General features: G+C 48.8%; 1 protein-coding gene across 1 annotated transcript in view; it reads right to left on the reverse strand.

Moving 5' to 3' along the window:
* Positions 1-4,962, reverse strand: part of CPLX2 (complexin 2) — a 72,447-nt gene extending 67,485 nt beyond the window's left edge. The window contains exon 1 of the mRNA XM_080671743.1: positions 4,714-4,962. The gene's annotated coding sequence lies outside the window, so the exon portion shown is untranslated. The remainder of the gene's footprint in view (positions 1-4,713) is intronic.
* Between the last annotated feature and the right edge of the window lie 20,625 nt (positions 4,963-25,587).

Consider the following 25,587-nt stretch of genomic DNA (forward strand, 5'->3'; position numbering starts at 1 on the left):
TTACTGTCTTTATCACCTTCTTATTTCTTGCCTGCAGTCGTACTCCCAGAAGTAAGGCGATTGTATTGATTGTCCTCTGCTGATTTCCCTTCATCAGGGATGCTTAGAACTCTTTACATGTGTTTTAATATGTCCACCTAAGACTCAAGGAAACTTGTGAGACACTGCCTTCCACATTTTGCAAGCAGGGACATCCTTGAAAAGTGAAAATGCTGCCTTGCAAAGTGTCCAAAGCCCAGTGGGAGCACACACCCCTGTCAGGGCGGACATGTTTCATCGGTAACAGGAGATACTTCATGCTCCAGAAAGGTACAAGAGTCCTGAGGGCCTAGGCCAACCATGACTCATGTAACCCTTCCAAGGAGGGCCCTCGTCTGTAGCTGAGAGGGATGTGCAGCCAAATTCAGGGCAAATGGGAAAAGGGAGGCTTCTCATGCATCTGTTAAGACAAGCAGGTTGGGCAAAAATCCACAGAAATGAGGTCTGGATGTCAGACTGCTGAGCCTTTGCTCATGAGAACCCAGGGGCCAGCCAGGAGATTTGCTCAGCTGCCAGAATACAGGTATCACCACCATCAACTTTCTTCCAAAGGATATGGGAGGGAAATGTATTAAGGTGTCTCCAGGTCCAACTGCCATTCGTCGTCACCTTCTTGACAACCAGGAAGGACCTCACTGCCCCACTGCCCCCTCCTTCTTCCAGGGAAAGATAGAGCATTCCAAGTTTATGGGCTGAGAAACTCTGAAGTTTAGTCTTCCATGCAAAATGGTAAACTGGAAGGAACTCTAGATTATGAGTTCAAAGGTCTTGGCTCTGGTCTTAGCATTGTAGAACTTTGGGCAACAACCCCTGTCTCCTCATCTGTAAAATGTGGCCATTGGGTTTGATGGTTTCCAAATCAATGATTTCCATGACTTCAGGCCTTCTATTTTTTTAAAAAATTTTTTAAAAATATATTTTATTGATTTTTACAGAGAGGAAGGGAGAGGGATAGAGAGCCAGAAACATCAATGAGAGAGAAACATGGATCAGCTGCCTCCTGCACACCCCCCACTGGGGATGTGCCCGCAACCAAGGTACATGCCCTTGACCGGAATTGAACCTGGGACCCCTCAGTCCGCAGGCCGACACTCTATCCAGTGAGCCAAACCGGTTAGGGCAGGCCTTCTATTCTTATGAGCTTATGGCTCAGATTACTTTTAAAGGGAAGCTCTCACGTTTTTTTATGGGGCTCAATTTGTCTTTTGGTCAGCCTTGCAAATAGTTACTGGCCTCTGGCCCTGGTGTAGGTAGGAGAGATAAACAATTTTGGCGTGGTCGTACCTGTTGAGGGTTAATGTACCCCCCTTTTTTTTTTCTGAAATAGTTTCTCTCATGCACGTGGTTCATCTCCATAGTGTGGCCTCTCAAAACTTGCTAAGAACAGGAATGTTCAGAGTAGATCAAGGAGGGAAAGTCATGTTAGTGGAACAACAACATTCGAATGGCAAAAGTTGTTGTTGTTGATGTTAAAAATCCTTCTGCACTGAATGATGTAATGTCTTGTGTTTGCTTTAATATAAGTCTCTCTGTGTATATGATGAAACTGGGTGTGGGTATGGATGAAACAAAATTAGCCAATTGTTGAAGCTGGATGATGGATAAGTGGGGCTTTCTTATACTATTCTTTCTATTTTAAAAAATATGTTTGAGCCCTGACTAGTTTGGCTCAGTGGATAGAGCATCAGCCTGTGGACTGAAGGGTCCCAGGTTCGATTCCGGTCAAGGGCATGTACCTTGGTTGCGGGCACATCCCCAGTAGGGGGTGTGCAGGAGGCAGCTGATTGGTGTTTCTCTCATCAATGTTTCTAACTCTCTCTCCCTCTCCCTTCCTCTCTGTAAAAAATCAATAAAATATATTTTAAAAAATATGTTTGAAATATTTAATCACAAAAGACCCTTTGGAGACTGGCTCCAGCCTTTCTGTCCATTCCCATTTCACAGTTCCCATCTCGAGGCCCCTCTGGCACAGTGACATCACCCTGGTGGCTGTGATTTCACGCCTTTAGGCCTCTCCACACAGTTCCATCTGTCCGAGGTGCTCTCCCCCCCTCCCCGCCCCAGTTCATTGCTCCTGCCTGGGAGAGCCCACACCCTGCAATACTCGATTAAAGCACTCACCACAGTGCAGCTGTTTTCTTTTTGGCTTCCTCGGTTGGTCTGTGTCCTCCTCAGGACACTTCTCTGACTCCCTAGTCCCAGCCAGTGGCCCAACACAGAGCATGTTTACAAGGGAATAATAACAGGCATGGTAGCTACCATGTTTTTTGAGCACTTACTATGTGCCAGGTACCACCCTAATCTCATTATGCAAATTCATTAAATCCTCATAAGTGGTACTATTAACTGGTCTTCTCAGAAGGGTACTTGCCAAAGGTCACGTGCCAGTGACAGAGCTGAGATTTGGACTCAGAATGAAAACCACTCAGCTCGGGGCAGGAAGGAATCAAATACGTACGGCGAAGTTAAAGTTTTTAAATTCTTTAAATATACAGTGGAAATTCAACAAAGGATCTCCCCACCTCTCCTCCCCAGAACATCCAGTGGGGCTAGCGTTCCAGGACTGACAGCTCAGTGGGAAAAATACAGAGTCTAAACCTGCATCATCCAATATGAAAGCCATTTACCTACCACCTGGGGCTTTTGCGCGCTGGCAACGAGGCTAGTCTTTGGAAGAAGTGCTGTAATTGCCAAGTACACACGGATTTCCGAGATCTTGGTATGAACAAAAGAATGTGAGCTGCCTCATTGGTGATATTTCATATTGTTTTGGATGTGTGGCATTTAAAAAAGCATTACGAAAATTAATTTCACCAGTTTCTTTGTACATTTTTTAAAGTGTGGCTACTAGGAAATGTTAAATTATATGTGCGGCCGTCATTTCTGCTGAACAGCACTGCCTGGAGACAGACCTATATTTGATTCTCACGTCTTCTACTTACTTCTTACCCTCTTGTCACCAAGGTGGCCTTGCTTAAGGACCCAAGAGCAGACCTGTCCTTAAAAGTTTGAAAATCTGAGGTCCAGAGAAATCAATAAAATATTAAGGCTGTCGTCTTAAAACTTGCTCATAAAGATGGCAATGGTGATGGGCTTTTTGAATTCAAGAATGGGAACTCTTGAGCGCAGGGCTGTTCTCTGCCTGGCATCTCAGCGGAAAGGAGAGATGGACATTGGTCTGCAGCTGCTCCACACCACTTGGGTTTCAGCCTTCCACAGACTGACGCAGCTAGGCAGCACAAATGAGGAATATTTGTAATGTTGCTTGCTCAAGACAATTAAAAGGAACTATATTTGCAGATAGAGTTACGGTGGATTTTAAAGAAAAACAAAACAAAAGAATAACCACTCAGCTCTTCTCCCTGCGTCTGGGATTTTAAAAGACTTCTGTTTGAATGTTATACAACAGACCCAGGATTTTGGGAGCCGGGGCTTTAGGCCCAGTTCTGCTACTAAATTGCTGCCTGACCTTGGGCAAATCACTTCTGCCCCCTAGGCGGGGTCTCCCAGCGAGACCATCCGTGAGCGGAGGGATCACATGATCCAAGGGACCTCCCAGCCTCAGCTCACAGGCAAGAGGTTTCCACTTCCCCATTTGGTTTTCTGCCGCTGAACCGGCTTTTTCTATTTGGGAACCTCTCAGCTTCTCATACTTCTTCAACCGCTTTTCTTGCGAATTGCAAACTCCCAGAGCCAAACCTATTCACAACCCGCTGCCTGCTCCCCTCCCTGCCCCTCCCCTCCCCTCCTTGTGGCTTCACTCGGGAGGCATGGAGAGGAACCCTGGGCAGGAGGGAAGAAGAGCATGTAGCTGCCCGATTTGTGAGGCTTCTCCGTGGTTTCTTGGTCCCCCTCCCCCACGGAAACTCAGCCTCATACTTTCTAGGGATGTTCTGGGGACAGCCCGAGTCAGTGACTGCAGCTGCCAGCCTGGGGCATCTGTGTTAGGCTCCTGGAAGGAAGCCCGTGGTCTTGAGCTAGAGTGGAGGTAGGGGCCTGGGGTAGAAGAGGGGGCGGCACCCTCCTTCCCCAGCTCACCCAGCTGGAGCTCAGGACCGTCTGTACCTCTCTCTCCTCCCACCCTTTTCCTGACTTCCAGCTGGAACCCGCCATTGTACTGCCAGGCCTTGGTGAACTGTAGACCAAAGAGCGATCGCGACTAGGCCCCCTCTCCTCAGCTCGCCCCTGACACTGCTGGGGAGGGTGCGAAATCCCCCTAGCGATGCCAACACCCACCCCCCTGGAACGCGGAGGCCCCAGCCCCTCGGCTTTGTTTGGGGCTGGCGGGAGCTGTCCACTGCCGCGGTGCTGACGCGCCGAGCTGACGAGGAGCGGAGCCTGCGGGGGTGAGGGACTATCCTCGGCGGCCCTGGTGCTGAACCAGGACCGAACCGGGAGAGGAGCCCGCGGGTGGGGCGGCTGCTGTCCGCCCGAGCAGTGCTGACCCGGGCCGAGGACCCTCACAGTGCACGGGAACTGTCCCCGAGGTGGTGCTGAGCCCCAGGCGCTCCCCGCCTTGCCCCGGAAGAGCCGGCGGCGGTGAGAGCTACGGGGAAGGAAGGAGAGCCGAGGAAGCCGCCCGCGGGAGCTCTGCGGCGCGGGCCTGTGACTAGGGTCTCTGGGGCGGAGGAGGTGGCGGCTCAGCAACAGAGAGCGAGCGCGCGTTCTACGAACCTGTTGGAGGCTGCAGCTCCGCTGTGGCCGACCTGGAGCCCGGACCGAGATTCTGGCACGCCTCTCCCTCCCTCTTTTTGGACTCCTCCGCGGAAGCGCTCCCACCTGCCTGGGCTAGCACGTGTGCATGCAGGGTGGGTGGGGTGGGGGCGCCGAACCCCTCTTCCGTCGCCTGAATGTCAGCCGCTGAGCAGCAAGGCACAGAGCGAGAGGCTTCCCCCAAGGGCAGACCTGCTCCCGGGGAGACCCAAGCTTCCTGAGAAAGGAGGCGGGGGCTGGTGACGGGGAGGAGAGAGGGCGCCAGCAGAGTTGTCTGTGAAAGCGAGAGGGAGACATGGAGGAGTTCCCCATACAGGCAGTTCTGCCCTGAAGTTTGAGGACTTAGGGTCCTGTTACTTAGGGGACAAAGAACATCCCGCCTTGAAAATATCACTCCCCCTCTCCATTTCTGTGTCCAATAACCAAGTACAGGTCTTGTACCTGCTCTGCTGCAAATTTGACTCACTGGTCTAACTGCCTGTCATACATCATTCCTGTCAATCATCTACCATGCCTTAGAGCTTTCTCACCGTTCCATGTATATAGTGCATCTGTAGTAAGATGCAGTCTTCATTCCTTCACCAGGAAGACCCAGGACCTCCTCTCCAGCTGTGTTCTTATCAGGACAAATGATCTGACCACTCATCTGAACAGGTACCTGCTGCTCCTTTTGGCTGGACTGTTCTTCCAGCCTTACTACTATGCTTTATCTTCAAGTTAAAGCATGCTCATTCAAATATTTTATTTTTCTCTGCATCTCCATCTACTAGCGTGGTGACTGACACACAACTGATGTTGAATTACATCTGCGGAATGAATGTACATGTGTGAAGCAGAGGGCAAAGTAACTTCTTTTCCTTCATGTGATCATTTTATATATATATATATATATTAAAAACATAACATGTTAATTAGACGGGATGTCCTTCCGGATGAAGCCGGGGCTGCGGGGTCCCAGGTTCCAGAGGGAAGTTGGTACTGGCAGCCGGGGGAAGGAAGGCCTACTCCTGCACACATTTCGTGCATCGGGCCTCTAGTACGTGTGTGTGTGTGTGTGTGTGTGTGTGTGTGTGTGTGTGTATTTCTATAGCCTGCAAAGCCCCACACGGCAGCATCCTGGCAGCATCCTGGCCTAACCTTTCTGCCTATCACCACCAACTCTCTCTTGACTCAGTAATTCTACCTCCAGTGGCTTCCATTTTGTAACAAGCTGCTTTTAAAAAATAATTTTTTTTTTTTTGCTGTTTGTTATTTTGGGGACCCTTTTAACCTTGATCTGTACATAGCTGAATCCTTCTTGTCCTTTGAATTTTGGCTCAAACATCACCTTCTAAAGACGCCTTCTGTGGCCACTCTAATATTTGCTTTCCTAATTAGTCTCTACCATTGCCTGTATCATTTTTTCTTAGTAATTATTATTCTTTGAAATTATTTGACTGACATGTTTACTTGTTTATCATTGGGTTTCCCTCAACCAGATTGAAACTCTCCAGGGGCAAGGATCATGTCTGTCTTGCTCACCGTAGTGTTCCCAGGGGATAGCGTTCTGAGAGGAACTTGCCTCACACCAATGCATTCAGAGTCCCTTTCTCCCTGGAAAGGCGTGAGTGATTGTGCACGTCACTGCGGAACCTTCTGTTGGGTATAAATCAACCAAGAATGTTTTTAAAAAGAGGAGCACACCAATATTGCATGGGGTATGGGGAGAAGAGGAGGGCGGAGGGCCACAGGTCTGAGGCTGAAGGATGCCAGGCCTAAATCACAGCTCCCTTTCACCGTAGATGGCAAAACCATGGCAACAGCTCACTTCACAATCTCATTTTGATATTCGTGACAAACTTATCTGGTCGGTATTGTTCTCTCCAACACTGAAAACATCTGAGGCTGAGAGAGGCAGACTGACCTGACCAAGATCAAACAACTTGTGAGAGATGATGCTCTTCCCGGTGCTGGCTGCAGGCCGGGGATCTAGGACTAAGAGACACAGGCACAGAACAATGGATCGTAATACAGTTTGATGAATGCTCAGTGATCTCAACCTGGGGATGGGTGGGGTGAGCAAGAAACGGATAAGCTGCAGGTTCAGAATAAACCACACTTTTTTCCATAATAATTGCCATTTGTTCATCGCTTCCCAGATGCCAGATACTATACTGAGTGTTTTGCTCACTGTATCTCAGCTAATCATTCCTGCCCATTTCTATTCCCATTTTATAGAGTTAACAGTACCTTAGGGAGGTTAAGTAACTTGGTCAAGGTCATGAGGCTGGTAAATAGCTGAGCTGAGACTTAACCTGACTTTTTTTTTTACTCAAAGCCTGGGATCTTAACCATTATGTACCCCAGCCCTACTGAATTTGAGTATCTGGTAAGCAGGGAGGGGACTGGGATTTGAAGGTGATTTTTAGATCATTCTGTTATATTTTTTTAAAAAATATATTTTATTGATATTTTACAGAGAGGAAGGGAGAGGGATAGAGAGCTAGAAACATCAATGAGAGAGAAACATCGATCAGCTGCCTCCTGCACACCCCCCACTGGGGATGTGCCCGCAACCAAGGTACATGCCCTTGACCGGAATCGAACCCGGGACCCTTCAGTCCGCAGGCCGATGCTCCATCCACTGAGCCAAACCGGTTTCGGCCATTCTGTTATATTTTAACCCCTACTGAGAAAAACTCAAGTCCAGAGCGCTGTGAATGGAGAGGAAGGAAGGATGAACTTACCTGCGGGGAGGAGTTACCAAAGGTTGAAATTAGATCTCGAAGAATGAAGTGGGAGTTTCCAGGCAGACAGGTAGGGAGAGTATTTCAGACAGAAAACAGAATAATCAGGGACCTTGGCATATAGAAAGGAAGGGACTGTTAGTGGTTTCGTGTGGATGGAGTATAAGGCTGATGTAAGGGCTAGGGGATGGGGAGTGAGGCTGGAATTCAGTTTAAACTTGGCTGTGTGCCTTTATCCTGCAGGCAGTGGAGAGCCACTGAAAAGCAACAACAGTTGTGCATTAAAACGGCCATTGTCATCTTGATCACCCACAGCAGCAACATGGGGTCAGTCCTTTACCGTTGACAAAGTGCTTTCTACCAGCAGAATGTCACCATGGAGTGATGTGGACCTGAGGCTCCACGAGGGTATCACGCCTGGGGGTTGTTCTAGCAGAGAACCAGGAACAATATAGGTACTCAGCGTTTGTCCGAGGGGAGGAAATTGGAGGAGTCCAGCGTAGAGGCTGCTGTAACAACTCAAGTCAGAGAGAAGTGATGAGAAGCATCACTTAATCAGAGTTCTTTGAATTACTGACTCCAGAAAGTAAAAACCTCTGGCCCCTCCCTCTGAGCACCCGAGGGAGACTGGGATTTAGCTGTCCAAATGGTTGCTGAATAATTTCCATAATTTTCCTTTCCAACATACAGAAGAGCATGTTGTCACCCAGTTGGCCAACACCCCACCAAACCAGGATTGCCTCTGTTCTATGCACTTTATGTCTTTTGGCACCTGGATTTCGGTCCTGATGGTCTCTATTATGTGGCAGTAACATATGCCACCCTTGGTTTCAGTGTTTTAAAGGGCAATCACTATGCTTATGAAACTCAGTCTTGGCTCAAGAACTAAAATCTACCTTCTGTTTCTCCACGCCTGTGTGAAAGGCCACATGGGCCCTAATAATGGCTAACTTACAGACAGATGACTTGTATCTTGTATCAGACCCCTTTAAAACTTACCACGTGCCGGATGTTGGGCGTGATTTAACACTGGTGGTCTTGATCCGGCATCTAGATGGGTTCTGGAATCTGGAGAAGGGCCGTGCATAGATTAAATAAGAGTCCAGAGATGAAAGATAATTTTGAAAGGCATTGGGGGGGGGGGTGGGTCAGAGGAGCCTAGCTAAAGGAGCTAAGTTCTCTCTGTCTCAGGACCCCTTGCTTTTTATTAACACAAATTGTCCTAAGGCAAGGTGGAGATATACACTTCAAAGGGTAGGGTTTCATCTACAGAGTCCATTGTCAGAATGGGGAATAGCCTATGGCTGTTCAGGTGTTTGGCCTGTAGGAGGCAATAACATGTAGATTAAGGTGCTCTGAGCTGTCTGGCAGCCAACAATCATCCTTTTCAGGTTTGGGGAAATGCCTTCAGCCATTCTCAACAGGTGACAACATATGTGACTCAGCCCTTGTTGAGTCCCCAAGTTCCATCAACCTTTTGATGAAACTTGCAATTATGACATGCTGGAACTGGCTTCTGGCAACCACGTACATTAACCCTATGGAGGTAGATATGATTCTTATCCACACTTTACAGATGAAGAATAAAGAAGTCAAGAGACTTGCCCAAGATGGTATCCTTACAGAGGCAGGCTTCAAACCCTGGCCGTAGACCCGACTGCCTCCCAGAGAAAATCTTTCCATTCTGTTTCCTCCGAGGCCTTATAAAACTGGACAAATAATTTCATCTCTGAGAGTCTCAGTTTCCTCTCTGTAAAGTGGGGATAGAAAATAGCTAACAAGGAAGGCTGTTGGAGGAAATAAGTGAGGTAACATATGAAGGCATCTGAATAGTGCTGGTTCCTTTCCTGTCTTCCTCATCTGGGCCATTGGTTCGGCATCTACCCAGCTGCGTGGGTCATAAACCCATGGGCCACTGTTGAATTCTTCTGTTTCCTCAGCACCCAATCTATCAGCAAGTCAAGTAAGCTCTTCCACTAAAATATATCCTAAATTAGTCTACTTCAGTCTCTCTCCACCACACCCCCCTCATCCACACCATCACAATCTCCTGCCTGGGTTACCACAATAGCTTCCTGACTGGTCTCTCTGGTTCCACTCTTGCTTCCCAGAGTGATTTTTAGTATATATATATATACAAAAAAGAGCACCAATTATGTGTACAGTTTAATTATCGCAAAGTGATCACAGCTGTGCAGCCAGCACCCAGGTAGTGAAAAGGAAGATGACGAGTCTCCATCATGGCACCCAGTTATTATTGCCCCATTACTCCTCCTCAGAGGTAACCACAATTCTGCCTTCTGACACTATAGGTTAATGTTGCTGATTTATGAAATCATGCAGTATGTATTATTTTGTGTTTGGCTTCTTTTGCTCAATGTCATGTTTGTGCGATTCATTTATGTGTGTCCTTTGTCAGCAATGTTTTACTTTTCATTGCTGTGTAGTATTCCATGATATGACTATTTCTTAATTGTTGATGCATTTTTGGGTTGTTTCCACAATTTGTATAGATCTTTTGATAAATATATGTAAGGTTTCTGTTGGTTATATTTCCAGGAGTGAAATAAATGGGTATGGTGTGCATACATTCAACTTCAGTAGATAGTTTAAAAAATATAAATACCAATTTATACTCCCGTAAGCTGTGTACTAGTATAGTAGTTGCTCCATATTTTCACCAACACTTGCTATTGTCAATACGTTTTTACTTTTAGCCATTCTCTGTATGTAATGAATATGTAGTGGTTTTAATTTGAATTTAACTGATGACTAATGAAGTACTTTTCCACATGTTTAATGACTATTTGGAAAACTTGTGAATTCCTTGTTCATTTTTGGGGGTCAGTTTTTCTATTGTTCTATCTGTTGTTTTCTTATTGATTTGTGGGAATCCTATATGTATTCTGGCTAGGAATCCTTTGATGCGATAGGAATAGGTATAGATATCATCTACACTAATAAAAGAGAAAGATGCAAATTGACCATACATTCGCAACGCCCACCAGCCAATCAGGAGTGAGTATGCAAATTAACCCAACAAAGATGGCGGGTTAATTGGCATACACAGGCACCGAGTGGCCAGGGGTGGGGTGGGCGTTCTGCAATGCCCCAGCTGCTCCAGGCCTCTGAGCAGCATGGGAAGGTGGAAAGGCTGCTCCAGGCCGGAGCGAAGGTGGTGCTGGCAGCCAAGGGAAGGAAGGCCATTCTTGCATGAATCTTCATGCATCGGGCCTCTAATATATACATATAGGCCTCTAATATATATATATATATATATATATATTAATATATATAAATATTCTCCCAGCTTGTGGCTTGTCCTTTTCCTCTGTTGATGATGTCTTTTGATAAACCAAAGTTGCTATCCTATCTAATAAAGAGGGAATATGCTAATTGACCATCACTCGTCACAAAGATGGTTGCACCCACAGCTGAGGGCAAGTTCCCATAAGGAGCCTTAATGAACAATCAGCAGGGACCTGAGGCTATGCCCTTCCCCACCCCCGTGGGGCTTGACAGGGGATCTTAGGCTGCGCCCCCCACCTGGCAGGGCTTGACAGGGGACCTCAAGGTGCTCTTCCTGTACTGGTGCTGGGCTAGGGGACCTCAGGTTGCTCCCCCTGCCCCAGCACAAGGCCGGGGGACCTCAGGCCGCGCCCCCCACCAGGTGGGGCTTGACAGAGGACTTCAGGCCGTGCCCCCACCTGGCAGGTCTTGACAGGGGACCTCAGGCTGTTCCCCCCACCCGGCAGGGCTTGACAGGGGACCTCAGGCCGCACCCCCCACCTGGCAGGGCTTGACGGGGGACCTCAAGGTGCACTTCCCATCCTGGTGCTGGGCTAGGGGACCTCAGGCTGCTGCCCCCGCCCCAGCACCAGGCCAGGGGACCTCAGGCTGCACCCCCCCACCAGGTGGGGCTTGACAGGGGACCTCAGGCACCACCCCCCACCCCAGCACCAGTCCAGGGGACCTGAGGCTATGCCCCCCTGCCTGGCTAGGCTTGACAGGGGACCTCAGGCCATGCCCCCCACCCAGCGGGGCTTGACGAGGGACCTCAAGGTGCACCCCCAGTGCTGGGTCGGGGGAACTCAGGCCGTGCCCCCACCCAGTGGGGCTTGATGGGGGACCTGAGGCTGCGCCCTCCTCCCAGTGCTGGGCCAGGGGACCTGAGACTGTGCCCCCCCGCCTGGTGGGGCTTGATGGGGGACCTCAGGCCATTCCCCATCACCCAGCAGGGCTTGACAGAGGATCTCAGGCAGTGTCCACCACCTGGCGGGGCTTGATGGAGGACCTCAAGGCACGCCCCCTGCCCTGGTCTGGGCTGGGGAACCTCAGGCCACGCCACCCGGCCTGGCGCCAGGCCAGGGGACCTGAGGCTACGCCCCCTGCCAGGCAGGGCTTGACAAGGGTGGGACTGGCTGGGTCTGGATCTAGCCCAATTGGGGGCAGGGGGCAGCCGGGTCTGGGTCTCATGTGATTTTGAGGTGCATATCAGTGGGCGGGGATTTGACTCTGGGTCCCATGGTGTGCCCCAGACTCTGACAGGAGGAAGGTTTTCATATACATTTTACTAATTTTCTTTCATCTCTGACACTTCTATTATAGAGAAAGGGCAAATAGCAATATTAAATTATTTCCTCTAATCCCCTTGTAATGTGCATGAATTTCGTGCACCGGGTCACTAGTTCTATAATAGTTATCGATTTTTTCTTCATGGTTAGGGCTGTTTGTACTCTGTTTAAGAAATTTCTGTCTCTCCAACATCATGAATACATTCTCCTTGTTATCTTTTGGAATCTGTATTGTCTTACTTTCTATATTTATATTTACAATCCACATAGAATTGATTGTAGTGTATAGTATAAAATGGGGATTAAGATTTCTTTTTTTGACCAGATGGCTTCCCTGTTGACACTGCATCATTTATTGAAAGAAACCATTTTCTCTGCACTGCGCTGTATGTTATTTTTGTTATGAATCAAGTGTCCATAATTGTTTGGGTCCAATGTGGCTTTTAAAAGTATGAAAGTTATTAGCCTCCTAAAATTTTAAAGGCATTATTTCTGTTGAACTCTGAATAAAATCCAGACTTCTTATCATGACCTATAAGGTTTCACATGGTCTGATCCCACCTGTCCTTTCAGTCTTATTATTATTCACTTCACACCAGCCAGAGTTCTTTTTCACTTCTTGAGTATACATCTCTCATTCCCAGATCGGGGCCTCAGCTCTTTCCATGGCTGACTATTCCTCAGTATTCAAGCCTTTGTACAAATGTCTTCTCTAAGAAGGTTTACCTGCCCACATTCTCCAAAATAGTCCCTTCTCCTCCCAAGTTACCCTTTATATGGTCACCTGTTTCATTTTTGGTAACACCTGTTGCTCTCCAAAAAATTTATGTTTGTTACTTTCTGTTTTTCTCACCAGAATGTAATCTTCATGAGAGCAAGGACATGTCAGTTGTGTTTATTTCTGAACCCACAGTGCTGGGAAAAGTGACTCAATGAATGGGTGTTGAATCAGTGGGAAGACAACTTTCCCGCTATTCTCCATGTCATCTGGTCTAGTGTTAGTGCTGTGCATCACATCTCAAAAGTTGTAGCATTGTGTGACACGTTGAATAGGTTGGTAGACAATTTCCAACATTATCAATTTCACACTTGACTTATTTTCCTGTATTTTATTGGTGTTCCTAAATCCCAGTTGTCATCATTTCAGCAAATCAATTTGTATTAATTTTTGAGGAGAAAAGAAGGAAAATGATATTTCTTGAGTAGTTATTATATCTCATTCGGTCCTGAAGGGACATGTGTTCAGCCCCAGTTTTCAGATGAATAAACAGGACTCGGAGAGGCAAGTCCAGGAAGTGCTTGCAGAAGTTGTTCAATCACATTGCCTAAAGATTACTCTAGTGAAGCCAGTTCAAACTGTATCAGAATATTTCACAGAAATCATGGCACACGCAGTGGAGGCATTTAGCAGAGGGTCACATGGGGCCTTGGAGAATAGAACTTGGGTTCTTGGCCAGTTCTTACCTCTCACTGACTTTGTGACATTGTACAAACCACATGAAGCCAAATATTCTCAGATGTAAAATGAGAATAAAACAATCAATTTGGGGGGATTATTGAGAGGATTAAATGTTAATGGTGCCTGTAAAATGCTTGCATATAGAGAGAGCTCGGTAAGTGTTGGGTGATATTATTATTGTTGTTTTATGTGGTGCTTCTCCAAGCTGTTGCTGAGGAGTTGCAGTAGGAGGTAAGAAGTGTAGAGGCAGTGAATTCAGAGCTTTACAGTTGTGTGTGAAATCTTCAAACCAGAATTTGGGAGTGTTCCTCTTCTGATTCAAAGAACATATCTTAGCATGTCTCCACTTCCTTGTGCAGAGAAAGGTGACAGGCTCAGAGAGGTGCAGTGACTTGTCCGAAGTCACAGAGCTGGGATTCAAATCCAAATCCATTTGATTTTCAAGCTTTGGTAGAATTTAAGTCTTGAAGGCGCTGGTCCCCACTCTCCTAGGATCTAAAGCCATAGCCTGTGCCTTCTCCATTGTGTCTGCCACAGGGCTAGAGAAAATCCACAGATAATCTTGAAACCTCATTTAAGGCTAATAATCGCATGCATTTATATCACCACCAAGCTGCTTATAGCAGTGATCAGGGCCAGCAGCTTCTCTGGGTGCTGCCTGGCTGAGGGTTGAGAATGTTCGAATGAATGGGTGGAAGGCAGAGTCCCACAGAGAAAACAGCAGGTAACCGGACCCCAACTCACTGTCTAGGGGAGGCTGCCAGGTGCCAAGGACAGCAATACTCACAGCTCTTTGGGGCAGCTGAGAGACAGGTAATTTGTCAGCATTTATCCAGTCTCAGAGACTAGAGGGGAAGGACTTTCTGAGCCTCAGTTTCCCTACCTGCAAAATGGAGACACAGACATCTGTGTTGCAGAGGGTCCTTCTGAACATTCAGTGACATGATGTATGTGTAACAGGGTGTTAAAATAGACTGCTTCTATCTCAGTGTCAGCTGAGGCCACAGAGGCAGAAATCTATAAATATAAAACCCTAAAATGCAAATAGACGGAACAGCGGAACAACCGAACAACCGGTTGCTGTGACGTGTGCGGACCACCAGTGGGTGCGTGTGGAACATGGTGGGCGTTGGCCTCGACGGGATGGTGGAGCAGGTGAATGGGGGCACCAGACGGAGGCAGGGCGCCGGTCGCTGTCATCAGGGCGAATCTCTGGTGGTTACTGAAAATTCTTTGCTCCCACGCGCCATGGTCCCACCGGGCACTCACACCTGCTGCCGGTGCCTGCACCTGCTGCTGGCGCCAGCCCTGCTCGCATCCGCAGCCAGCGCTGGAGCCGCTGCTTGCACCTGCTACCAGTGCCTGGTGCCGGCCCCGATCACTTGGCACTGTCAGCGGGTGCGAGCGGCAGCTGCCAGCCATGATCGCCCCTCAGGGCTTCTCCACCTCCTCCTGCTCCTGAGGGGCTATCGGGCAGCAGCTCGCACCTGCTGCTGGGGCCAGCCCCAGTCGCTCCACACCGTCAGCAGTTGCAAGTGGGGCCCGCATCAGCGCGTGGGAGCGGCAGCAGCGGGAGCAGGGCTGCCGGCAGACAGGGGACAGGGGAAGGGGGGCGGGGGAGAGGGTCTGCAGTGGGAGGGGCTGGGCAGGGGGCACAGAGGATGAGCCAAGACCTGCCCCTGTGCCCACCACAGCCTCATGGCCCACAGTTCCTTTCAAGGTGCACGAATTCATGCACTGGGCTCCTAGTAAAATATAGGTGCTAAGCACCCTCAGGCAAAGAGAGGTGCCAGTCCCCCCAGGAAGGATACACTAGTTGATTTTCAAGCAAGTTTGTGCAGCCTTGCGGGCATAAAAGAGTGAAGTGAAAGAGAGAAGGAGAGAGGTTTTTTTTTGGAGTCCGTGGCATTCTGGGTACCATTTGAACCCCGCCCCTCCCCCCCCACTGTCATGGGGATGGGGAGGAGCACCTCAAGAGAGAAAGGGGCTCTAACAAGGGTCTCCTGACATGGGGGGCACTTAGGCTGGTGTCACCAATGTCTAGAAAACCCTAAAAACAAGAGAGTATGTATTAATAGCATTCACTAATTCCACAAATATTTATTGAACACCTACTATGTGCTAAGAACAGTTACAGATACTTAGAATTAATGAACAAAACAGACGAAGGCCCTGCCTTCAGGTGCTACCTTCTCATGGGCAGGGAGACACACAATAAACATATAAAGGTGTGCAGACATTTGTCGTGATATTTGTCACGGAAGAAAATATAACAGGGATGGGGCTGGGATGTGTACATTTGTTCTGATGGGTCAAGAAGACCTCACTGACAAGGTGGTGTTTAAGAAGAAACTCGAAGGAAGCAAGGGAATGAGCCATGTGGGTAGAGAACAGGGACTGCAGAGCCCTCTGGTGGGACTGTGCCCCGCATGTCTGAGGCGAAGCCAGCTGGCCGGTGTGGCGTGAGCGAGGGGAAGTGGTTGCAGGGGAGGTCAGAGAAGTAGAGGTGGGAGGGCTTGGTTACTCTGGTGCGGGCATTCGGTTTTAGTAGATATTTGATAAACATGAGATGAAGAAGACAAGAACAGGGTGGAGCTGGTTCGGAGACAACCAGGGATCTGACCAATGGGAGACAATAGTAAGATGTCAAGGAGCGGGAGGGTGGGCGTGTCAGCCCCTGGACTCACAGGTGGTGGCGCTCAGAGTGTCTAGATACAGGGGTGGGCAAACTTTTTGACTCGAGGGCCACAATGGGTTCTTAAACTGGACCGGAGGGCCGGAACAAAAGCATGGATGGAGTGTTTGTGTGAACTAATATACATTCAAAGTAAAGGAGCGGAGGGGAGAGCAAGAGAACCGGATAGAACAGCCGGATCCGGCCCGCGGGCCGTAGTTTGCCCACGGCTGGCTAGAACCATGGAGGTCATAAAACAGGCTGTCGGGCGTATTTCTGTGCCGAGTGGGGGACCAAGACCTTGTGCTCAGACCACATTTTGCCATTTGGGGCAGCTTTGAATTTGTTTTTCTAGCACCTCATCTCCTAAGAAGCAAGTGGCTTCGTTATGAACACGTCATGGACTTGCGGAGTTTAGTCCCATCTCTGCCACTGACCAGTCATGGGCTCTTGGCCTGGATCTCAGTTTGCTCATCTGGACGTCGGGGCTACCAGTGTTTTTCTGTCTGAGAAAATGTCAGGCTCCAAGGCGGTAATGGATGGAAAGGAAAAAGTGCCAAGGTGTGCAGTTGAGTAAGATTTCATGAGCGTCAGCCCATGACACAGGCCAGGTTGATAGAATCGATTTGATTTGGTCAAGAGTTAAAATAGGAAATAAAATTAATGATACCTTATGTTTAACAGCACGTCAGTCATAATTGAAAGCACGTGCTGATTTTAAGGACAAATAAGAATCGATTTAAAGTATTGGATTTTTCGAGGGTACGTATATTTTTTCAGTAAAACTTGACAGCTCATTACAGAATTCTTTATTTTTCCTTTGACTTTGGCAATACACTTCTCAAGAGGCTCATTTCTGCACAAATATCGTGAACTAAAAACATTTTCCCGAGGGTGTCTCTTAATACTTTCATATCAAAATCCTTGAAAGCGCCTTCTCCTCTCTTTGCATGGCGTTCCAGTTGCTCTTGCTGCACCGTAAACTGCTCCAAACGCAGTGACTTGAAAAACCACACTCATCTGTGTAAGTTGCGAAAGTCACCTAGAGCCAGTTTAAGGCGGTTGGGATAGAAGCACTCTCTCTCGGTTAGTAGAACGTAAGTCTGGGGCTCCTTCAAGGGAAGATCTGTGTAAAAACAAAGCAATCCTGGAGGACACGGGAACTGAGGGGAGGTGATTTCCGATGATGTTATTTGAGCATCTGCTTTCTGAAGTCAGATCTACTATTAAACTTTTCAGTTACACATTGAGCCGATAAATGTTTTTCTTAAGTTGGCATTCGATGAATGCCTGTCATTTCCGATCAGAGAGCCCTGACGGAGCTTCTCCTACACAATCCTTACAGTAATCCTCTGAGGTAGATTTCCTGTCCCTCTTTTATGGGTAAGGAGACCGAAGCCTGGAGTGGACAGTGACTGCTGCAGCCCACACAGCTGGAAAAGGGCCAAAGCTCGATAGAAATCAAGCCTTTTTCTGGCTCCAGGTTTACTGAGTTGCACATTCCTCGCCCTGGATGAGGGCCATGCTCCCTCCCAGCTCTTGGGTTCTCTCTCTCTGTCCTCAGAGTTGGCCGGGTGCCAGGTCGGGGGCAGCAGGTAGTGGACCAGCTGCTGCCTGGGTCAGGAGCCCAGCATGCTCTCAAGGACACAGATGGCTGGCAGCCTTGTGCATGGGCAGGGAGCCCGAGGTGGGGGTGGACATGGTTCCTGGAGAAAAAGCTCATTCAAGACTCACTGATGCTCAGCCTGGGCTCTAAGCCCCCAGGGCGCAGGTTCGGCATGACTCTTCTCTACGTGCCCAGAGCCCAGCGTGGAATGTCTGTTTAACTCAGCTCTCGAGAGCTCCTGTGCAATTGGGGACAGCCCCCCTTGGTGATCTTGACTGTCCGCTTGGATGTGTGTGTGTGTGTGTGAGACAGGGAGAAGCATGGCACCTATCACAGGCCGCACCCAGGGGAGCCAGGAAAGTCTTGTTGAAATGAGATGAATAAATATCTGTTTCTCATGTCCCTTGGAATCGCTCAACACCCCCCCCCCACTCCAGAATGACGACTCTTTGACTGCTGTAGGGTTAAAATAATAGATGACATTTTATAGATTACAAATAAAATACTATTGCTGGTTACTAGTTAGCATCATTTATTGAACATCTACTATGTTCCAGGCATAAGCTTGGTGCTTTATATCTATTTTCTCATTTGATTCTGAATATAGTCCATGAATGTATTTTTTACTTCTTTCCATGTCATAGATGAAGAAACAGAGGCTCAGAGGCATGAAATCATATGTCCAAAGCCACATCAGCAGAGCTAGGAATTTCTACCCGGATCGGGATGATCTCAGAGCTGTGGCTTTTTCCACGCTGGCTCCTGCTGGGAGGTATTGAATGGAGCCAGGCCATTAGATACTGTCCACTCAGGGGGTGGTTTTCACCTGATTCAAGCAGCTAGAAGAGCTCCTTTTCTAAAATGCCATCTCCTCAGTAGGCCTGAATGTTTCTGGAATTCTCCTTCTGTCTGCCTCTCAAGCTTATTAAATGGCCAACACAGAAGCCTTCATCTTCTTGACCCCAAAGCTGCTTTCACTCTCATCTTCCCCATCGCACTTGGTGGATGGGACCAGTTGGTCAAGAAGTCTCTGGGCACCATCAGAGACTTGCTTTTTCATTCCTGGTGTCTCATCCATTTTTTGGACCTGGTATCATCTCCCCATCCCCACCTTACTCCCTGTCTTAGCTTAAGCGTCATCATCCTGTGCCCACGTGACTGCGCAGTCTTCTCAGCCCTCTCTCTTCCATTCTCTTCCAACTAATTCTTCATGTCAGCTCCCTGGGTGACCTTTGTTAGCACAGATCCAACCTCAGTCACTCCTCATTGCCTATAGCCGTGGTCGGCAAACTGCGGCTCGCAAGCCACATGAGTGCGGCTCTTCCACAAAATACCATGGCCTGGGTGACTCTATTTTGAAGAAGTGGCGTTAGAAGAAGTTTAAGTTTAAAAAATTTGGCTCTCAAAAGAAATTTCAATCGTTGTCCTGTTGATATTTGGCTCTGTTGACTAATGAGTTTGCCAACCCCTGGCCTATAGGATCAAGTCCAGATGCCTCAGCCTGCTACCCAAGATCTTTGCAAACCTATGCCTGCCCACTCCCAGCCTCATCTTCTACCAGGTCCTCCTGTCTTGCCATCCCCTCACCACATGTGCCCCTTACCACTTCCTGTCACCAGTATGAGACAGGAACCACGAGCTGAGAGCTCTGAAAGTGAGAGGCATGGCTGGGGCACGAGCTGTCCCTCCTGGCACAGTGACCCTGCCCACTAGTAAAGATGGTCTGTTCCATGTTGTAGGATCTTGCTGGTTAGTTCACGCCTTCCTCTTGGGAGAACAAAAAGGGAGATGAGGAGCACCCGGAGCACGGTCAGGTCCCCACCCCAAGTGGATGCCGTCGGGGACGGGGCTCTGAATAGAAAATGTTGTCTCTGGCCTCCACGCGGCTGTCTGCTCTGATAAACGACTCTTTCCCCTGTTCCCTGATGCCGGTGGCAGGCTGAAAACAAGGCCAGGAGGTCACTCTCCAGCCGAGTTGACACAGTCTGTACGCCCTGCCAGCCGAGTCGCAGTTTAGCATGAATCAGTTCTATTTGTTACCTTACAATAACTCATTTTTATGGAGTGCTTCCAAACGTTCAACTTCACTTTCATCGGAACAATGACCTGTTTTGTGTGTGCTCGTATTTCATCAGTTCACATCACATTCAGGAAAATAAGCATAAAAATCGGGAAAGATTCTGCACTCGGGTTGCTTTATCTTGTTCCATGTTGAGGACACCTAAGTGTTTGACTCCAGGTTGGGGCACGTATGGGAGGCAACCGATCGATGTTTCTCTTTCACATTGATGTTTCTCTCCTCTATCTCTAAAAGTCAATAAAAGCATATCCTCGGGTGAGGATTAAAAAAAAAAAAAAAAAAAAAAGAGAGAGAGACCGCATAGAGCTCCCTTACCCCTCCCACTATGGGAGGGTATAGCAAGAAGGCGCCGGCTGTGATCCAGGAAGAGGGCTCTCACCAGAATGTGACCATGCTGGCCCCCTGACCCTGGACTTCCCAGCCCCCAGAGCTGTGGGAAATAAATTTCTGTATTTTATAGGTCACCCAGTTTGTGGTATTTTATTATAACAGCCAGAACAGAATAAGACAAGTAGCATATAGTTCATTATTCAAAGTATTTCCTACTTCAATTGACTTTCTTGATTAACTAGTCAGCTCCCAGCCCCAACGGTGTAAATTCAATTATGATCGCCATATGCAGTGCAGAATGGGGTGACTGGTTTGTTCAGGCGACGGGAGACCATATTACAGAGATAGGGAAGTAGAAATACAGCTATAGTTATATACGTAGTCGCCATCCTGCCATAGTCAACTCGTGAAAATTGCCCGTGAAGTTTTTCTTGCCCCTTCCCCCGGTAAGTCATTCACTCTGTCATCGGTGCCCTTTTATTTCACTCTTCACACCGCATGGTAACTATTCCTTTTACATTTGGGACATTCCCAGTAGAGATAAACTTGGTGAGGTGAAAGGAGCCTGGGTTATGAAATCAGGTCGATGTGGGTTTGGAGCCAGTTGTGTGAGCTTGGACAAGACTCATGGCCTCTCTGAACCCGAGCTATGACCTTCAACAGGAGCACATATAAGGCTCCAAATAAAGAAGTGGTCGCTGTTATAATTTTTATTTATTACTAGAGGCCCGGTGCATGAAAATTCATGCACTGGAGGGGGGTCCCTCAGCCCGGCTGCCCCCCTCTCACAGTCCGGGAGCCCTCAGCTGCAGAGGCGACCCGGTGATCAGGGGAAGGCGATGCCCCATCACACCTCTGCTGCTGCCACTGCCGGCAGCGCAAGCCTCAGCTGGCCCTGGTTACCTGAGCCTCAGGCGACCCTGGGCGACTGGGCAGCCTCCATCTGAGGCTTGCCTGTGCCTTGGGCCGGCCCTGGGTGGCTGGGGGGCTGAGGGTGGGTCCAGCTGCACCGTGCGCCTGCTGCCCACCCCCTGCCCCCCGTCTGGGCTGAAAGGACTGTGGGACTCCGGTGGGGCTGAGGGGACTGGGTGCTGCCATCTTGTGGCTATGGGTGCCGCCATCTTTGTGATGGCATGACAGTCGACTTGCATATTCCCTCTTTATTAGATAGGATGGGATACTTTATTGTTTTGTACATTTCTGATGCTGTATCATTTTTCTCTGGAGATCTCCAAGGGCAGGACTGTATCATATTCCACTTTGTATCTCAATGCCCCTAGATCAGGGTAAGGATGCACTGAGGATTTGTAGAATTAAATCATCTTGTATTTTTTGGTGTTAGTAATTTTTGTATCATCCTCAGAGGACTTGGCACTGCTTCCTTGAAAGTTTCGGGGGAAGGGAGTATGAGGGAAAGGTGGGAGAAGGAGTCTGAGTTGGAGAAGGGCGGTGGGGGGTGGGAGGGGAAGAGAGAGAGAGAGAGAGAGAGAGAGAGAGAGAGAGAGAGAGAGAGGACCTGGAGGATCCGGGCTGGACCTGTTCCAGTCCCTCATGGCCTCATTAATTCTTGGTATCCAGGTGGAAGGAAGTTGCTGTGACCAGGGCCTGGGAGGCTGGGCAAGCTGATGGAGACGAAGCTGTTCTGTCAGCCAGAATGTCAGGTCCCGTCAGTCACTTGGGTCCCTCTGGCTGGGAATAAAGCTGGTGCCAGGAGCCCCAGGGGAGGCAATGATAGATGCACTGAGGGGGGCCGGGGAGAACAGTGGCATTTTCTGAGGACTCACTGTGTGTTTGGAACTTTTACACCCATTCGCATTTCCTGCTCCCATCAACCCCGAGTCCTGAGGACTGAGGCAGTAATTATACTGCCAACTTATATGTGGGGAACGGAGGCCTGGAGGGGTTAAATGTTCCAACCAAGATCACACAGCTAGCAAGGCAGTTTGAAACTAGATCAACCTGAGACTGTGGACTAGGCTTTCCTCACAGATATCTCCTAGTCCGTTCTATTCAGGCAGACCTGACCCAGACATCAGGGTCCTGTTGAGTGAACATCCTCAGGATGCTTGTGATGGAAAGGGCACTGACCTGGAGTTAGGAGCTCAGTACAGAGGTCCCACCCCTGTGACCTTCATCTTTCCCCTCCCTTGGCCTCGCCTCCATCATCTGTAAGATGGGGGCAGTGATACGCATCCTTGACTACCAAGTAGGCGTTTGGGAAGATGGAACATATTAGTAACAGTTATGGAGCACTTGTCCTGTGTCTGGTACTGTGATATGCCTTGCTCATATTATCCCGTTTAAACTTCACACAAGCCTAGGGTAGGGGTTACTGTTGGCCCCAACTAAAAGACATGGAAACTAATCTGGTATATGCATATATGCATGACCCATGGACACAAATAATAGTACAGTGAAGGCCTGGGTGGGGGTGTGAGCGGGGTGGAGGGAGTCAATGGGGAAGTAAGGGGACATCTGTAATACTGTCAACAATAAAGATAAATTTAAAAAGGAAAATAAAAGACATGGAAATGTTATATAACTCTCTCCCGTCAGTCAGAGTTGGAGCCGAGATACATCTCAAGACAGCCTGCTCCAGAGCCTGAATACTCACCTGACTCTCAAATGTACACAAAGGCTTTTTAGAACAGACTATGCTTATTAGGGCTATAAAGTGCCAGCTGTGCCTGACCCCAGTGGTGGCTTCATCTGCATCATTCCACATACTCCCCAGCTGCCCTGGGAACCAGGCCAAGAGTCATCTGCTTTTTTATTTTTTTATTTTATTTTTATTTGAAGGGAGAGGAGAGAGAGAGAAACATCAATGATGAGAGTCATCAATTGGCTGCCTCCTGCATACCCCCCACTGAGGATCGAGCCGGCAACCCAGGCATGTTCCCTGCCTGGGAATTGACTGTGACCTCCTGGTTCATAGATTGATGCTCAGTCAACCACCGAGCCATGCCGGCTGGGTGTCACTGATCTGATTTTAAGCTGTCTTTCTACTTGTGTCATCTTGGTTGGAACATTTGCCCTCTCTGGGCTCAGAGAGGTTAGTTTAGCTGCCCAAGGTCACACAGCTAGAACTGGCAGAGCTGGGATATAAACCTGGGGTGCCTAACCCCAAAACACAAGGGATGCCAAGAGACATATGAAAACCTGCTCAAAGTCACTAATCATCCGAGAGATGCAATCAAAACGACAATGCGGTACCATCTCACACCTGTCAGAATGGCTATCATCAACAAATCAACAAATGACATGCTGGGGAGGATGTGGAGAAAAGGAACCCTCGTGCCCTGCTGGTGGGAATGCAGACTCGTGCAGCCACTGTGGAGAACAGTATGGAGTTTCCTCAAAAAACTAAAAATGGAACTCCCATTTGACCCACTGATCCCACTTCTAGGAATATATCCCAAGAAACTAGAAACATGAATCAGAAAGGATATATGTACCCCTATGTTCATAGCAGCACAATTCACCATAGCTAAGATTTGGAAACAGCCTAAGTGCCCATCAGCAGATGAGTGGATTAAAAAACTGTGGTACATCTACACAATGGAATACTACGCTGCGGTAAAAAAGGAGATCTTACCATTTGCAACAACATGGGTGGACCTGGAGAGCATTATGCTAAGTGAAATAAGCCAGGCAGAGAAAGATAAATATCACATGATCTCACTCATTTATGGAATATAATGAACAACATAAACTGATGAACAAAAACAGATCTAGAGACAGAGAAACATCGATCAGAACATCAAACCTCAGGGAAGGTAGGGGTGGGTGGGGGTAAGGGGGAGAGATCAACCAAAAGACTTATATGCATGCATATAAGCCTAATCAATGGACACAGACAACAGGGGGGTAAGGGCATGAATGGGGGGGGTTGGGGGGTAATGGGGGAATAAGGACACATATGTAATACCACAATCAATAAAGAAATTTAAGAAAAACACAACACAAGGGATGATGCGACTGCAGTTGACAATGATGGTGACCATTGGCCTGGTCCTGGGGTGACTGACATCCAGAAGGCCGGCCCAAGGTCGCCTCCTGAGCTCCTGGGATGAGGTCAGGTCCTTAGCGGCACTCCTGCACTCCCGCCTGGGGTTGTCCCTGTCGATGCTGTTGTTTTGTTTTCCTTTTTGTTTTTGCACGAATGTTTTAGCTGGGCTTTTCTGTCCCGAGGCGCTTTAATCACCAAGGGCCCTGTTCCAAACGTGCTGTGCATAAATACCGAGGGAAATAAATAGTGCCTGCTGCTTCCACAACAAAGCCAAGCAGGGCTGTGCGGTGGGAGGCTGGGGGCTGGGGGCTTGAGCCCAGCTCTGCCTCTGTCCTGCTGCATGGCCTCCGACAGGCCTCTTAAGCTCTCTGTGCTTCCATTTCCTAATTGGCCAAATGGGGAGAAAAGCTTTTTGGCAGTCCTCCCAGAGATGGTCAAATCAAATAGTTCTGCAGAAATGTCTGGGGAAATGTGAGCTGGTGAACAAGGCAGGCCGAGGGAGGGATGGTGGCGATGACTGCTCACTGCCCTGCGGCTGAGTTCCTTGCCATTCCATCTGCTCTTTGCCATCATCCAGCAAGGAAGCACCAGGAGTCCTGGTTTCCCAGGCTCTGAGGGGAAGTGTCCAGTGCTGCCTCCCGGAACTGGGGTCGAGGGCCACACCTCGTGTCCCCAGAGCTGTGCTCTTCACCACCCGGGGACCCTGTGGAGAGCAGGGGCCCAGGCTGTTCTTCACAAGCCCAGAAATTCTCCCGGGAAAGAGGTCTCCCTTGAGCAGAAACCTGCAGACCTGCCCAGCTCCTGCCAGGATATACACAAGGGTTTGCTGACTTGGACTAGGAAGGGCTTGGTGCCTCCCTGGGCCCCATACTTGCAGATCAGACATCCTCAGAGATGCTTGGGGTGAGTGGGGGGTGAGGGATGGTCTTGGAGGGAAGTGTGCTGGAGCTGGGCCCACTGTGAAAAGAACAAGGACTGCCCAGAGTCTGGGGGTGGGGGACGGGTGTGGGACAGGAGAGCATCCCCATGGGCAACGTTGGACCTTGAGGTCCTGGAACCATCCAGCTCCCCTCCCCCCACGTTATCAGGAGTGCAGGCTCTGGAGGCCCTGGGATTGCGTACTGGCATTGTCACTTCCTAGCTGTGATCTTAAGCAAGTGACCTAACCCTTCCAAGCTTCTCTTTCTTCATGATGCTTCACAGACAGTGTTTAGAGGTTGGGTGAATACTTATGCAGACCTGACAGGTGTGAGCATTCAAGGAATTCTAGCTGTTATTAATGTTTGCAGAAGCAGCATCTGTATGTCTACCCAGCCATCTACCCATCCGCACGTTTGTCCATCTGCCCACCTGTCCATCTGTTAGTCCATTTGTTCT

This window comes from Plecotus auritus (assembly GCF_963455305.1).
Source record: "Plecotus auritus genome assembly, chromosome: 6".
NCBI lineage: Eukaryota > Metazoa > Chordata > Mammalia > Chiroptera > Vespertilionidae > Plecotus > Plecotus auritus.